We start from the raw sequence: 17172 nt of genomic DNA on the forward strand, positions 1-17172 counted from the left end.
ATTCAAAATAAACCGGTGACTTGGGACACCGAATAAACTATTCCAAGTGGCGACTCTGAAAAATTAAATAAAATAATCTCATTTCGTATAATGTCACTTATATTGGAAAAACTCCCTTATATATCACCTTCGGATGTGTAAAAAGGAGGTGTGACACCGACAAGGCCATACAAGTATGTATATACATGACATCCGTCTACAAGCCTCTAAGAGTACATAAACATCATAATGGTCGGGACAAGGCCCCGCCATACCAATCAATACATATCCAAATCATACTGACCAAATCGGCAACTCATGAGCAAGTGGAATGCAACAACACCTTCTGCCGAGCTGACTAGGAGGACTGTCAACCTGTCTATTGGGACCTACGGGCATGAAACGCAGCGTCCCCAGGAAAAAGGGACGTCAGTATGAATAAAGTATCGAGTATGTGAGGCAGGAAAGCTTAAATAAGAACAGTAATGTAAAGAGAGACATAAGAGATATAACTTGTAGCATTTAAGTGCCTCTGAGGGATACTGACATGAAATGCATGATACATATATATACATAAACTTTTAAAAACATACGCCTCTATGGGCATCATCATCATCATATCATACCCGGCCTCAAGGAGGACTCGGTAAAAACGTACTCGGCCATCATAAGGCTCGGTAGAATCATACCCGGCCACGTGGATCTCGGTAAAACCCAACTGATCAGTGGTTGCATAATAGGTGATGAACCTAGCCGGCTATAGCGTGGCTCAGTAGAGTAAAGTAGATAAATATATAATGCATGCTGGACTCGTCGAATCACGTTCTAAACCTTTCAGAGTGACGTATAGTCGTTGCGCCTTCTATTAACGTTACGGACATCATACCATCAATATGAACCTCAATAGAATTCAATAATCATACATACATGCTTAGAATAACTTTATAAGCAAAAGAACAACATGGACAACCTTAGTTTCTAGGAGTAGATCCGTTATGAATAGCGTATCGTTTACGTTCATTTCACTATAGATCATGCCAAAAGAAAGAAGGGAGTGCCTTAACATACCTTAACCAAGTTGAGTCTTAATACCTTCCAAGCAACTCTTCAAACAAGTCAACTCAATCTATTATAGTATAAGGAGATTCAAAATAAGTGCTGAGCAAAGGCTAAGTCTCTAACTTAAGCTGGTAGCTCGTTTATGTAAATTCAAGCAGCATATCCCCTGTAACAAGGGCCTCCTCCAATACCATTTACCAACAATAACAACAAGAGAAATCCGCAACATATAAATATCAATAACAAGACACCATATAACAACAACTACTTCACGACGAGCGGCAAGCTCCGATTAGAATCCGTATAACCCATATCACCCCTTATAGACTTCTTACTTAACAATATCATTAACATGAAAATGAAGTCATTCATCAATGATTCCTCCTTATACCATATACTTATAACAAAAGAAACAATCCAAAACTTCAACTATCTTATATTAGCAACTTTATTCACTAGTTCATGTCTAGTCCATCTGTTTAACTTAATCAACATCAAGATAACCTTGAGCACATGAAAAGTAAATAATACACATACCTCCTTCAATAACGTCAAGTCAAAATCCAAGTTATATTTAGCTTACAACAGCCTTCAATAGAAATACACCACCGTAGAAGTGACTTAAGCTAATCCAAGTAGTATCTTGTAGTTTATCATCCTAACAAATTAACCAACATACAAGCAAGCTTAAGCACAATTAGTAGGATGTTATAGTCACCTTATCCAGTATCAAAAACTTGAAATTTCAGCCAAACACATCCCACAACTATCCTCAATGACAACACAAACTCAAAGAGGTATTGTTCTTCACTAGAACTAACTTTTGATGTTGAAATATAGTGTAATCCATTTACAAGACTCGAAATAACCTAGGGTTGATATGAAAACCATGGGATATTATTTTACAGAACTTTTAAAACACTTAAAACAACCTTCCACACGAGCTGGGACCACCTAAAAATCAGCAACAACAAGAAGAACAAGAAACTTACTAGCGCGACGGGATTCCCAACACTTGATTTGTGTTGTTTGCCCTTTGTTTGGGTCTTGGATCATGAGAGAACATTGAGAGAGTGTTTTTAGGTGTCTAGGGTCTAAAGATACTGAAAAAGAATGAGTTAAAACGGGGTTGAGGCGTTATATATATATATATATATATATATATATATATATATCTCAACCGTCATTGTGGGTCCCAAGAGAGCTTCTTGGCGCAGTCTCGCGAAAATGCGAATCTCTCTACTGTAACATCGTATCGACAATCAGTTTTGCATTAGAAACTAGGCTCGTAGATATTTAATTTGGTAGGTAGATCACCCCATAATTCAAAGTAAATTGGGAGAAAATTGCATCTACATTTGACCTAATGTTCAGCACATTTATGAATGTAACTTGTGATGACCCTTGCCAACTTTTGTTTCACAACTCGCTTGACTTAAAAACGTAACACGAATATCATACGACTAATATAAATCATAACATAACCTCCTTATCATGTTAAGAACCCTAGTCACACACCAAAGTACATATTATAACATTCCAAACTTGTCGACTTTCGAAGAAACTTATTTTCTTCAATTGGTTTAGCTTCTAAGATTTTCAGCCCTCTTGGTACTTGGTATTCATGATATTAAATATTTGTAACCTCTACGGTAACATGATTAACTTACTTTATGCACTTTCATTGATGATTGTTAGTAAACTGTAGTTGTAATATAATTCTGGAAATATAAATGAATATAAACAGAAATGAACATAAACAGAAATGACAGAAAATCAATTCGAGCTCACTGAATTCACAATGTTTCCTTAAGGAATTTAATCCCCTTCTAGTACCCAATTTATGGATTATTTCCTCCCAGGATAGAACGAATTACACACTGGTGTAGTGGTACTTCAAACCCCAGTGTTTCAGCGAACACAAAGTTCGGTAGCAAATCACACTTACTGTTGCTTTGTTTGATGCTAAAAGTATGCAGAAGAAGGAGGAGAAACTCAGAAAATCGTAGTGAAATTCTGAGCAGAATAGTGTTGTATTTATAGCCAAAGTTAGGCTGAAATCTGAAGAGGTGCAACTCTTCAGAATGGTTGTTTATGCAAAACGACCACAGCATAAATGCCATTACATAAATGGCCATTTACTCAACAATAAAGAGGAAAAATAAAGAGGAAAAATTGAAGAGGGTAGTTACTTTTCCGTTACCAAAACAGAAAACGGATTGGATTTAATATATTAATATTCTGATCATTTGACCAAATCCGAAGCCGAAGCCGAGTGAGCGACGACGACGGCGCGAGGCTTGCCTTCCTCTCAACTCTTTAAGAGCTAGAAGAAGAGCAATTGCTTATATACCCATAAAAAACCTCTTCCTCTTCCAATATGGGACAATGTCCATTTACCAAGGAGGGAAACTTAAAATTTCAATCAAAAATTTTATTTCCCTCCATTTCCCATTCACCCTCTTTTATGTATTTAATATATATTAAATACAAAAACCCAACAATGATCTCTTTTTGGAGCTTACAACAACTGACTTACTATGTGCTCTCACGTACGAAAACGTGGGGTGTAATAGAACTAATTAATCAGTTGGACATTCGAGAGACGAAAACTCCATAATTTGATTTATTTGAAGATTCATTTCATTTTCACTTATATGTTTCGATTAAATTTTGATGAACTTCTTTTCATTTTCAGCAACTCATGGAAGAATGTATTGGTAAAAAACTTATGACTGCACCACTTACAAGAAAAGACCCTCATGATAGTCAATATGGGGCTCAACACCCATCAATGCACGTGTTCTTCGACTCATCGTTACTCTAGATGGTGAAATTATTGTCGGCTGCATAAAAATACACATACTTTCAGCATATCACAACATTAGTCGATGGAGGCAGTTCGGTGTCAATTGCACTACGACAGTCTCATTTCTATTTTATGCCTCCATTGCTGTCGTACCTATTCTCTTAATACTTTGGTTCTCTTTGACTACACTTGTCTTCCTTGGGGGGGTTGGGGGGGGGGGGGGGTTAAAGAGGGGTTAAGACATTACCAAGGCATTGGCAAAGATTGGTTATTATGTAATGACCTCCGATGATTCGGACAGGTTTGTTTGCAATAATGGAATCAAATCATTCGTACATGTGGCTCTCTTCTTAACGATTGACGAGGAGACAAAAATGTAATTGCTGTAGATACTTGCCACTTTATAGTCTTCCATAATTGCCTTGTTGATTCGGCTGCTTGTGCCAAGGTTGATCTTGATATATATATATATATGTATTGCTTTAGTAAGTGAACTGCAAATTACTTAATATACGCTCTTCGGATTGTTAGTTTCATGAATTTGCATATCTTTCACGTCAAGTATGTGCTCTTTTTTCCCCCCTAATTTCACTCCTTGGATCAATGGCATGATCAAAAGAAAATAGTTTTTAAGTTAACTCATTGATGTCAATATTATACGTTAACTGTGAAGAGACTATCTCTATAGCCAAAAACATTACATAGAATTATGCAAGTTCTACTTTTATTCCTACTAATAATGCATACCCTTCTAATGGCGGATCTCATCTCTAGAACTTTGCATTCTGTGATCAGTATGCAATACTAATAAACTATGCACAAGCATAGATGCTTATTCTTAGAATCACCATGTCGCAGCATAAGGGTAGTATTTCGAACTTCATGTCTACCTTCATTCTTAATTGTAACGATCCGACCGGTTGTTTTGAGTATTTACACTTTGCTCGGTGTTTGAAGTCTTGAGTAGCTTCATAGATGTATTATGACTTGAGTGAATCGTCGGTTTTGGTTTTCATGTGTTTCGAAATTGATTTGGAAGAATGATTCTCATTTTAGAAGCTTTAAGTTGGAAGAGCTGACCAAGTTTGACTTTTATGTATTTGACCCCAGATCGGAGTTTTGATGATTCCATTAGGTTCGGATGGCAATTTTGGACTTGGGCATATGCCCGAATTTTTATTCGGGTGTTTCTAGAAGGTTTCGGTACTATTTGGCGAAAAGTTGGAAATTTGAAGGTTTGGAATGTTCATAAGTTTGGTTGACTTTGATGTTATCGGGTTCGGATTGTTGTTTCGGGAGTTGGAATAGGTTCATTATGTTTGGAACTTATATGCAAACTTTGGTAACATTTCGCATTGGTTAGGCTTGAATCGGACGTTTGGGTCAAAGTTTAAAGTTTATGAACTTAAGAGATTGATCTTGATTGAATATTCGTGGTTTTGATGTTAATATGTATGATTTGAGGCCTCGAGTAGGTCTGTAATATGTTTTAAGACTTGTTGGTATGTTCGGACGGGGTGATTTTAGACCATTTCTAGGTCATTTTTAGTTACTGGTTTTTTGGCCAAAGGGGTGTGCATCATGATCGCGGACTTTGGGTCGATTTCGCGAAGTGCAAACTACTGTTGTGAGCACTGTGAATTGTGAGCGCGGAAGCCTTTTCCCGATCGCGTAAAAGAAAATTCTGATGTCACTGACCCGACTTTGGAAGCTTATATCTTGCAATCTATAAGGAATTTGGAGATGATCCAAAAATGAAAGTTGTAGCTCTTTGTGTCTAGTTTTGAGAAAAGTAAAACGTTTCTCATTTTGATTTATGTACATAAATGTAAGGTCCCGTAAATTTTCAAGAAATTTAAGGTTTTGTGGTGCTGAGGTAGATCTTTGGGTTGAAGAATGCATTGAGGAGTTTGTGAAAATTTTTGCAAAAGGAGGCATTATACGGCCAGTTTCGCGACCACAGATCTGTTTCGCGGGTTGCATATCCATCGCGGAGTTGAGCATAAAATTTATTGAATTTTGAAGGTCCATTATGCGATCGCATGTCCATTTCGTGGTCCGCACTTCCATCGCAGATTTGGCATGAAGATTTTTGAGGGGGGATTCTGCGGTCCATTTCGCGGCTGCATAACTAGTCTGCGGACCACAGACCTGGCCACAGACTAGTCAAGTCCAGCCCAATTTTCGGCATCACTTTCGCGGTCCATTTTGCGGCCTGCATATCTGTTCTACGGTCCATTCTGCGACCGCAGATTTGAGTTCGCAGTGTCCATTTTTTATTTTTATAATCCGACCCCATTTTGAATAAAAGCCTTTGGGGCTCATTTTGGAGCATATATCTGATGATTTTAGAGAGAAGTGAGAGTATCTTATAGAGAGAGGGAGAAGACCTAGTCATTCTAATCATCCGTCCTTGCCCAATCTTGAAGATTCAAGGGAATCACTCACTAGGCCATCATCTATCCGGGTAAGACCTCGTCCTAAACCTTCATGCAATTGTTATGGGTTTAAGTAGGTTATGGAGTTGGAGATAGACCTTGCATGTGACAATAGGTGGCAGTATGTGGGATTATTGAACTATTTCGGGTAGTTTCTTATTGAAATTGGTTGAGGGAGGAAGTGATTACCATTGTAGGGCCTTGCATTCGATTTTTCATAGTAGGAATTTGACAAAATTCCCAAGAGAGTTATATCATGAGAATCCTTCTAATTATTATTCGATTTTTGCTCTCTTCCTATAGATTGATATTGCTAGAAATATTAGGACGTTGTAGTAATCTAAGGAAAGCTCAAGAAAGGTATGTTGGCTAAACTTCTTTCTTAGAATCGAATTCCATGATGTTCCCGTAACTTTCAAGTGTGGTTGGCCTAAGTTCCTAGTTCTTATATTCCGAGTTATCCCTTATAAATTTCATTATTCCAAATAAGCTTGTATTGAAATATATATACTAGAAATGTATGCCGAATGCTCCTACCATAATGTATTCTCCTTCGAGAATGTGTTCAAACGTGACCAATATGTCGAAATATTATGATTTCAATCATGATTTCATTGCAAGTTATTATGCAAAGTTGTGGAAGAAAACTCAAAGTGCTTAAGACTCTTATTATTCATATACATATCAAATATCTATATCCAAATGCCTTTATTATTGATAAACTATGACAATGTTTGGAAGTGAAAGAAGTGAGAGTAAGATATAAAATGTGGCCATGGTTGTTGTAACTAGAGCGTATGCTTTGAATTTGTGTTTCAATTGTAAATCATCATGATCTCCTTTGTAAGAGCTTCCAATGTGTTTTGAATTCTTATTTACCCATGAGTCAAAATTGTGCATTGCCCTTTTTGAGAAGCATTTCAAAAAGAAATGGTGTATTACTCATCTACTATTTAAACTTGTATTGCGATTGCGAGTCATTCTCCATACCTTGGAAAGAAATCTATTGTGTTTGAAGGCTTCATTATCAATGAACTTAAAGTTATGATTTCCGGAATACTCAATATGTTGATGTTTATGTGGCGATCCTTGAAAGTAAAAAAAATAAAAATGTGGAATATGAAATATGGCCAATGTGCCATGAATGGAGAACTCTATGAATGGCCTAGAGATCCAATAAAACAATGACGTTGTGAGTGGTTGAAAGTACTAATGAAGATATATATGGTGTGAAAGGTTATGAGATGAATGTATTTGTACTTCTATATTCTTTGTGTGCAAAACAAGATATTTTTGGGAGTATCATTAGCGAACCGAGGAAGGGTGGGTTGAAATGCCCCACACCTGAAAGTACACTTGCTGGTGTAGGAGTGGATTATGATTATTCCACTTAATTCAGATGAGATTGATGTGATAATGTTATTCCCCTTAATTAGAATAAGATTGATGATAGTTGGGAATTGGAAGTCGACCTACACGACATATGTAGGAAGACGGCCTAGCCGATCGGGTTGAGGTCGTACGCCATGTCGCGCGCATGATGGTTCCTACTCTTGGTAACACCTTTCTTTTTTTCACATCACATCTCAATCCACATTGTTCGTGGAGATATGTCCTAGCCGATCGGGCGTGATCGGACTCCATACTAAAAATACGGTGGTATATCGGTGCTAATGATCTCCCAACTAAAAATAATATTATTTCTGTATTTTGAAAATTATTATGTTTAAACTTGGCATTTAGGTATCATTGATTGTTGCTTGCTACTTCCATGGTCTTACCCTTTCTTATATTGGCATTCTATTACGATAGAGGACATTTAGCTTTACATACTAGTACTATTTCACATGTACTATCGTCCCTTTTGCCGGAGGCGCTGTATCTTCAATGGATGCAGGTGATTCGTCAGCGGGCAGCTTTGACCCTCGTTAGTAGTTACTCTCCATTCAGCAGGTTTTGGTGAGCCCTACTCTGTTCCGGGCCTTATGTCACTTGATGTTGTACTCTGTGTTTTAAGGTACAGCCGGGCCTTGTCGCCGGTACTTCTATACTACTCTTCTGTTGTACTTAGAGACTCCGTAGACATGTTGTGGGTGGTGTTGATGTTGGGTAATGAACTAGAAGTGTTGGTATTTGACAAACATGTTTTCCTCGTAATATGAACTTGTGATATTTTGGAAGTTGTAAATGAATCTCCTTTGACTAATGGAAAATATATTTTGAACACTTTACTTTTCTCATGTATATCTCTTGTTATTGATCCTTATATTGTTCATGGGTAAGGTTGGGTAGAAGGCATCAAGTAGGCTTGCTCGACCGAGGTATCTCGGTAGAATACTTTACTCTTCTCATGAAATTGATGCTCGCTAATCAAAGATAATAAAGTATAATATCGCCTCCATAGGGATTGTATTTAAACAATGTTCGAGCAATTTCTGGTTTAATTGCTATTCAGGAGGATCAACACTTGAGTTAAATGATTATGAACTAAGTTTAACTACTAGAATAACACAATTGACAATTAACAGTAGGGAATTGGAGATTCGCAGAGTGGTTTCTTATCAATGTGAGGAATAAGGCTCTGACAAGATAGGTATAAAATAGCTATTTAGGATTTAACTCTAGTTTAATTGACTCTAATGTTCTAATGATTCTCACGAATTCACTTGATGATTAGTTCAAACGTGTAGTCAAGACTCCTCTCTCGCTTAAATCTTAACTCTAGGAGGTGAACTATTATAAGCACTGTGAAAGTATGCAAGCATGCGTTAAGAGATTGGTCTTTAGGAAAATGTCTCTCGAATATTCTCCTAACATGATTTAATCAACAACTCAACAAGAACTTTCGATTACTTAAGAGAATCAATGAAGTAAATCAAATAAAATAATGCAAAGATAATCACCACAATATTCCTCTTTCGATTCAATAATCCGGTGAATAAAGTTGCAACAATTCAATACTCCATAAACGAATTCAAGCAAGGAACTAGAGTTAAAATTCACAAATATCAAATCAAAACACCACATCGGCCAAACCCTAAAGGTAACTACTCCATAATTATGAAGAAAGTCATCACAAATATAATTAAAGAATGAGAAAGCATCAATCTAACTTTACAATCCCAACTCTCGTATTGAATTGATGGAAATATGATGAAATCCCGTGTCTTGTAGCCTCCAATGCTCTCCCAAAGCTTCCAAGGTCAAAAGTCCCTTGAAAAACGTGTTTTCAATGTATTTATATCAAGCACGAATTGGTCGGATCGAAACTACCCTTTCTGATCCGAAGTGAGAAAATACTCTGACAAAATTGCATAGGCGCAGCACGCCCTGCGGCGTCCCATGCACCGCGCCAAGGGACAAAAGCGGAGGGTTGTTCGTTTCGGTCTAAAAAGGTATGACAAAATGTTATTCTAGCCTTTTGAATTTGTTTGAATTGCTCGTCAAAGTTTGGCACGTTGGCAGACACGAAGTGTTGCCAACTTTAGTTTGCATGTCATCATTTCATGCATTTAGCTCAAATACAATTAAAGTATAGCAAATAATATGTGTAAAGTATCCAAAAACGTGTATCAATGCATAGAAGCTTATAATTTGTACTGTCGGTCCTTTGTAAGTTGTATAAAAGTTTAGTTATTTCATCATTTGTTTTTCCCCGTAAATCTGATTTGCATTGGATTGTTGTTAATTGACTTACTTAGCGGGTTGGATTAGGTGCCATCACGACTAGTTGGAATTTGGGTCGTGACAAGTTAGTATCAGAGCTCTAGGTTCATAGGTTCTACGAGTCATGAGCAAGTATCTAGTAGGTCTTGCGGATCGGTACGATGACGTCCATACCTATCTTCTAGAGGTGACAAGGCATTTAGGATAAACTTCGCATCTTTATTTCCTTATCGTGCGACATTGATTCAGCTTGAAGCGTATCTCTTTGAATTCCTCCCACTTACTCGTATGCGTGTGTGAGCACTCGGTATCAGTTGTGCATCGACAGCTTGTGGATTCCATGGATGAGATGCGAGATGTGTTGCTATGTTTTGGAGTTGGGCCAGTCTGGAGGACTCGAGGTCGGGTTTTGACCGCAGCTTGGGCTTGGTGGTTTTAGTTGCATGAGTATGTTCTTTGGACTCATATGTCCGGTTGTGCCCCTAGGAGCGAGATTGATGGCTCAGTGATTAGTTGGATGGCTATATAATGATTGTTTATGACGCGGGAACTGTTCAGATGGCTTAATGCGACGTGGAGGGTTGCTTGGGATCTGAAAAGGACTGTTGGATGCTTGATTTCTGTGTTGTTGTGTTGCATAATCTTGAGTTATGATCATGTTGAGGGATCTTTCATGTCGTCCAGTTATGGGATGAATCTTGAAGTAGATTCTTATGTCTTGTTGACGAGTTTAGACTCGGGAAGGTTAAGTGATTGCATGATGGTTGTGGTCATGGTAGGGTATAGTGAAATGCCAATTTAAGGCTAAACGGTGGGTTATATCCTACGGGGTGGTCTACGGATGTGTGATCCTTATGATGTTGTGTGGAGAGTTTCTTTCTACCTGTGGGATATATATGTTGCGATTTGAGTTTGGATCGGTTGAGAAAGTTGACCCGACTATCCCGAGGATGAATGCAATCTCATCGGATAATTTGAGATATTTTATGGTTTGTGTTGCATGGGCTTATGAAGGATTTAGTTGAATTTCAGTGCGGGATTATGGCAGTAATAGAGTATGGGTATTGTGAGTTATTGAATATTTTGTTCTATGGCTTTGAGCCGAGTAGGGGAGTCTACCATCGACGATTTGATTGCATGGTTATGTATTGTATTGGTTTCGATCTGAGGCATACTTGTGGATCGGTTATGACGTGCAGAGGTTGAGATCGATGATGACTCGAGTAAGGAAATTTTTTGATACGGGTTATATTATACTTTTTGGGTATATGGAAATCATGGAATGATTTGAGTTGTTATTCGTGAAGGATGTGGTTGCATGGAGTAGGAATTCACTCGGTTGCGTTAACGCGGGGTTATTTGTTTGGGTATAATCGTGCTAATGGGGCATAGGTCATTTGGCCCGTTTCGGCGGTGCAATTGAGATTTAAGCAGAGTGGATGACTCTCGAGAAGGTTCTAATAGATTCAAGATTTATATGTGGCAATGATATGGCTAGAATCTGAGATTTGCATTGGATGGTGTCGAGACTTGCGGTATTTCTATATCATTATGGATTCTACATTTCAATTTCAAAAAGGTAAAAGGAACAACTTTAAATTCACAAAAGGTCTCTTCAGAGTGGGTGTCACGATTGTGGTACTTTTGGGGTACTTAAGAGGGAATACATCGGCTTATGGGCCTTAGGGTGGTGTGGTTTTATGTTAGGATATCTTGTGGTGAGCGTCGAGTTAAGGGTCGTGGTGTGCGGGCAAGGAGAAGTGTTAACTTGAAGCCAATTCGGAAGAAACTCAGAGAAATAGGACAGCTTGGTGGTAGATGGGGTTAGCATGGTAATGGGTATTATCGGTTCTTTTGGTTCTTATGATGTGGTGAGTCTCTACATGTGTTTTGTGGAAATACTCTCGGGCTTGGCGACCTACATGGCTTGGTTGGGTTAGATAGATTCAGTTATGATGGCTTGGTTATTGGCAAATGGATTTCGAAGATTTCTCGATGGTTTCTACCACGATTTGAGATGGATATTATCTACAGGTATGGGGGTATGTTATGTGCTGTGATTTTCTCATGGACGAGATCAAGCGGAAGATTTCTAGCTAATTGAGTATGTATTCTACTTGTGACTCGTAGTTGATAATGAGGTTCTCGTATTTTTATATGATGGTCTAATAGAGGCGATGCATGGTGTGAGATTAGGATTTGCATGTGCAACTATACCGTCTAATTTCAAAAGGAAGGTCATGAATTCTTAGGCATCATGGACGGTTTCAAATGATTAGATGAATGCTATTACCACTTGGTATTGCCTAATAAGAGTACGCGTTTCAGAAGGCGCACTGTGTTTTGACTTACGAATCCTTCATTGGTATTTCGGTACTCGCCTAGTTGATCGACTGCTGATGTTCACATTTTGCTATGTGGCACGGAAGAATTATAGAAGTATTCCTCGCGGTATGATCATGTATGAGAGATGTGTTAGACATTCGGGTGGTGGAGTTGGGATCAGGTATGGTGATTCGTGTGTTCTATAGATTTGGAGACTGGGAGTTCTCAAAAGCTGTTTCGCGGTTCTGGACTATGAAGGTGTGTCCAAATTTAGCCAGATGGTAGTATGTATTATGGTTAGGTCATTGTGGGCTTTTGGAGGATTATTTGTTCATTTAGGGATGATCGGATTTGTTGACTTAGAAATGTTAGTGTTAAGGGGTGTGTCATTCGGTTAGAGTTGAGCTTGTTCGTGTTATGAGATGTTCTATGTGTTACTCTTCTATGCTACGAGAGGTTGTGATTTGTTGCTTATATCCACATATGATGCGGTTCTGTTTGGGTCTTGTAGCGGAATTCGAGCAAGATGGTTATTGGCCGTTGAATGATATATTGCGCCTTGGTTATGGTCTTTCCGGGCTGTGGTATATAGTGTTATTCGCTTCTCCATGGTTATGGTCATGCACCTCGTGTACTTGATGTCAAATTGCATGTGGTTGTTGATTAGCATTGTGGCTTGAGGTATTTCATATGGACCAGTGTTTGGATAGGGTCGCCCATTGCAGCAGAGACATGTTGGGATATGATTCTTTGTGTTAGATTCGTGTGTCTTGGTTCTACTATGTGTGATGGGTTCATAGAATTAAATTTTTGGTGGTACTTGCTGAGCTTGTGGGGCGGTTCTCTCATTTGAATCACTTTCCATGTTTAAGTACATTTGAGTTGTTGCTTATTGGTGTATGGATTGCATGATTTGTGACTCTAGGTAGTATTGGTGTGGCATGTCGGTAGAGTAGCTTGTATTTGATAAGATGAAGTCTTGGGCCTGAAGTGATTGCTATCGAATTTGATTATGTTATGTTTGGAAGAGTAATATTGGAAGTGAACTTAGAATTTGAGCTATGGTTCTGGTTGGGCGAGAGAGCTCTATGACTTGTTGATCTGATGAGTGGTTATGATTTTCTGCGTGTTCCTTTCATCATCAGCAGTGTACGAAGGTTTTGAACGAAGTTTTATTGATATGAGGCTTATTACCGGTACCGAATTTGGTTTTAAGCAGTTACTTTAATCAGAACTTGTTGCTACAAATATGCGAGTTATGTGGTATACCATGTGATTACATCTTGGATTATGGTTATGGCTTGATACAGCTTGTTCAAACTACGGTGTGTAGATGCGAGATTCGGGTCTTATAATGAATACCAGATGTTGGAAAATGAGTTCTAAGGTTTACGGACTAAGGTTGAAGTAATGATCTGCAGTTATATTGTGTTGTGAGGCTTACATGAATTGGGTTGACGTGAGATCACCCCTAGGTATGGGTACGGTAAGGTTACACGGCGATTTTATGCCTTTGGAACGACTCTTGGCACGTTCAAGGACGAACGTATGTTCAATTGGGGGAGAATGTAACGACCCGATTGGCCGTTTTGAGCATTTGCACTTCGCTCGGTGTTTGAAGTCTTGAGTAGCTTCATATGATGTATTATGACTTGTGTGAATCGTCAGTTTTGGTTTTTATGTGTTTCAGAATTTATTTGGAAGAATGATTCTCATTTTAGAAGCTTTAAGTTAGAAGAGTGAACAAGTTTGACTTTCGTGTATTTGATCCCGGATCGGAGTTTTGATGATTCTGTTAGGTCCGGATGGCGATTTTGGAATTGGGCGTACACTCGGATCTGCATTCGGGTGTTTCTAGACGTTTTAGTACTATTTGGCGAAAAGTTAGAAATTTGAAGGTTTGGAATATTTATAAGTTTGGACGGGAGTTGACTTTGATGTTATCGGGTTCGGATTGTTGTTCCGGGAGTTGGAATAGAATCAGACACTTGGTTCAAAGTTTAAAGTTTATGAACTTAATAGATTGATCTTGATTGATGATTCGTGGCTTTGACGTTAATATGTAGGAGTTGAGGCCTTGAGTAGATCCATAATATGTTTTGAGGCTTGTTGGTATGTTCAGACGGGGTCCCGAAGGGTTCGGGTGAGTTTCGGGGTGGTTTCGGACCATTTCTAGGCCTTTTTTAGCAGCTAGTTTTTTTTGCCACGGAGGTGTGCATCGCCATCGCGGACTTTGGGTCGCGTTTGCGAAAAGTAAATTGTTGTTTTGGGCACGGTGAATCGCGATCGCGGAAGCCTTTTCGCAATCGTGTAGAAGAAAATTCTGATGTCACTGACCCAACTTTGGAAGCTTATATCTTGCAATCTGTAAAGAATTTGGAGATGATCCAAAATGAAAGTTGAATTCCTTTGTGTCTAGTTTTCTGAAAATAAAATCGTTTGTCATTTGGAGTTTTGTAAAAAAAATGGTTATGTCTGAAACACTACAGGCTGTCTAAGAAGAGTTTGGGAAGGGTAATGGAAATTTGTTCATCGCGATCACGGGAAAATAGCCGCGATCGCGAAGGGTAAAATGTATGCTAGAAAATTTTTGAATGCGATCGCGAGTTTGGTGACCGAGATCGCGAAGGGTACCCCTGGAATAGTGTATAAGTACTCTATTTTCGAATGTTTCAGATATTTTATCATATTTGAGCTATGGAGCTCGGATTTGGACAATTTTTTAGGCAATTTTTACCACAAGGATTGGGATAAGTGTTTTCTACTCGGTATTGATTTTATTCCGTGATTCCATCTCCGATTTTGGTAATTAATTGGTGATTTTGAAAGAGAAATTGGGGTTTTTTGTCTAAACTTTCCTAAAGTGAATTTTTAAGTTTTGAATATCGATTCGGGGTCGGGTTTGAGTAAAATTAGTATGGTCAGACTCATAATTGAATGGGTTATCAGAATTTGTGAGTTTTGTCGAGTTTCGAGGTGCGGGTCGGGTTTGACTTTTCGGTTGACTTTGGGCTTTTGATTAAAGAATCGACCTTTATCGATTGGGTTTGTTTTCTTGACATTATTTGATTTTTTTGAGTTACTTTTGGCTAGTTTCGAGCCATTCAGAGATCGATCCGCGCGGGGTGGAATTTCTAGATTATTGTTTGGCTTGCTCGATATTGAATTTGGCTTGTTCGAGGTAAGTAACATATCTAAACTTGGATTTAAGGGTATTTAATCTTGGGAACTGTGTTATAAGAGATGTATTGAGGTAGCGCACATGCTAGGTGACGAGTGTGTGAGCGCGCACCGAGAAAATCATGATTTTAGTTGACTAGTAGACTGTGACCGGACTTGCTTTGTTGTTATATCTTGTTACATACATGTTCTCCCTACTCATTTGATTATATTAGCCGTGAATCATGTTTAGGCTATGTGATTATTCGGTTTAGACCTAATGAGGCTATTTCTGTTTTTTTGAGTTATCTACTCTAACTGTAATTATATACTAAGTCATGATTCTTCATTTGCATATCATATCTTACTCTGTTTATCATTCACTGTTACATCACATTATCATTGTTTGGGTTGAGTGACATGAGATATGTGAGCCCGTGAGACTAGAGAGATTGATGACTGAGTTGAGGCCTGAGAACCGTGTTGTGAGTGATATTGTGGATCGGGCTGCACGCTGCAGCAGGCCTTATTGGCTTTATATACATTATTGTTATGGATCGAGCTGCACGCTGCAGCAATCCTTATAGGCTTTATCTATTATTATGGGATTGGGCTGCACACCGCAGCAGGCCATATTGGCTTTATATAAGCACTTGGGCAGGATCTGCCCCTGACATACCAGCAGTGAGCGCAGGTACCGTACAGTGTTGAGTGATTGATTGTGCTGAGCGATTGAGAGCGATAAGTGGGAGTGTGAGACAGTGAGATTGAGTACTCTAAGAGTGTGAGTACATGAGTTTATCACTGTGATGCATTACATTTGACATGCATACTTGGCATGTAGGCATAGAGATGCATTTTCTCATGATATACGGTATTGTGACATTCATGACGTCTCATGCACATTGACATGTAGCCATAGAAACGTACTTTCCTCATGTTATCTGATAATGAAATAACTTATCTGTTGTTGACAGTGTTTGGGAAAAATCACAGTTTTCCTGATATACTCATATTTTGGTAATTTAGGTGAAAGATTTGAGTTTTTACTGTTATACCTGAACGGCATGTCTATTTTCCGTAACTGCGAACGAGCTGAGTATCATATCTTTGAGTTATTATTTGTATTGTTTTTATTTTATTGTTACGAGTTGTTCTTGGCTATTGGTGTTGGACTATGACCGTTCTCTAAGCTCGTCACTAGTTTCAACCTAAGGTTATGTTTGTTACTTATTGAGCACATGGGGTCGGTTGTATTCATACTACACTTCTGCACCTTGCGTGTAGATTTTGGAGCTGATGTTGCTGCGTATGGAGAGAGCTGGCATTGGAGATGTACCTGCGTTCCGGTTATAGCTGTCTCTTGTTCTTGGTAGCCATAGATTTATAAATCTGTTTATGTATATTTCGAACAGATAATATATTTGTTTCATGTCAGCTTTGTAAACTCTAAACTTAGAAGCTAATGATTTGTACTGCCAGTCTTTGGTAAGTTGTATAAAAGTTCAGTTACTTCATCATTTATTTTTTCCCGTAAATTTCATTGTATTGAATTGTTATTAATTGACTTACCTAGCGGGTTGGGTTAGGTGCTATTACGACTAATTGAATTTTAGATCGTCACATTAATAAACTTACCAAAACTTCTAGGCTGTTCACATTGCTTATCTGCCTAACAAAATGTTGATGTAAGAATTCTACCTCTAAAGCTGCATTTATTGAGTTTAGGTCGGTTAA

The sequence above is a fragment of the Nicotiana attenuata genome, unplaced genomic scaffold, assembly GCF_001879085.1.
Source record: "Nicotiana attenuata strain UT unplaced genomic scaffold, NIATTr2, whole genome shotgun sequence".
In the NCBI taxonomy this organism is placed as follows: Eukaryota; Viridiplantae; Streptophyta; class Magnoliopsida; order Solanales; family Solanaceae; genus Nicotiana; species Nicotiana attenuata.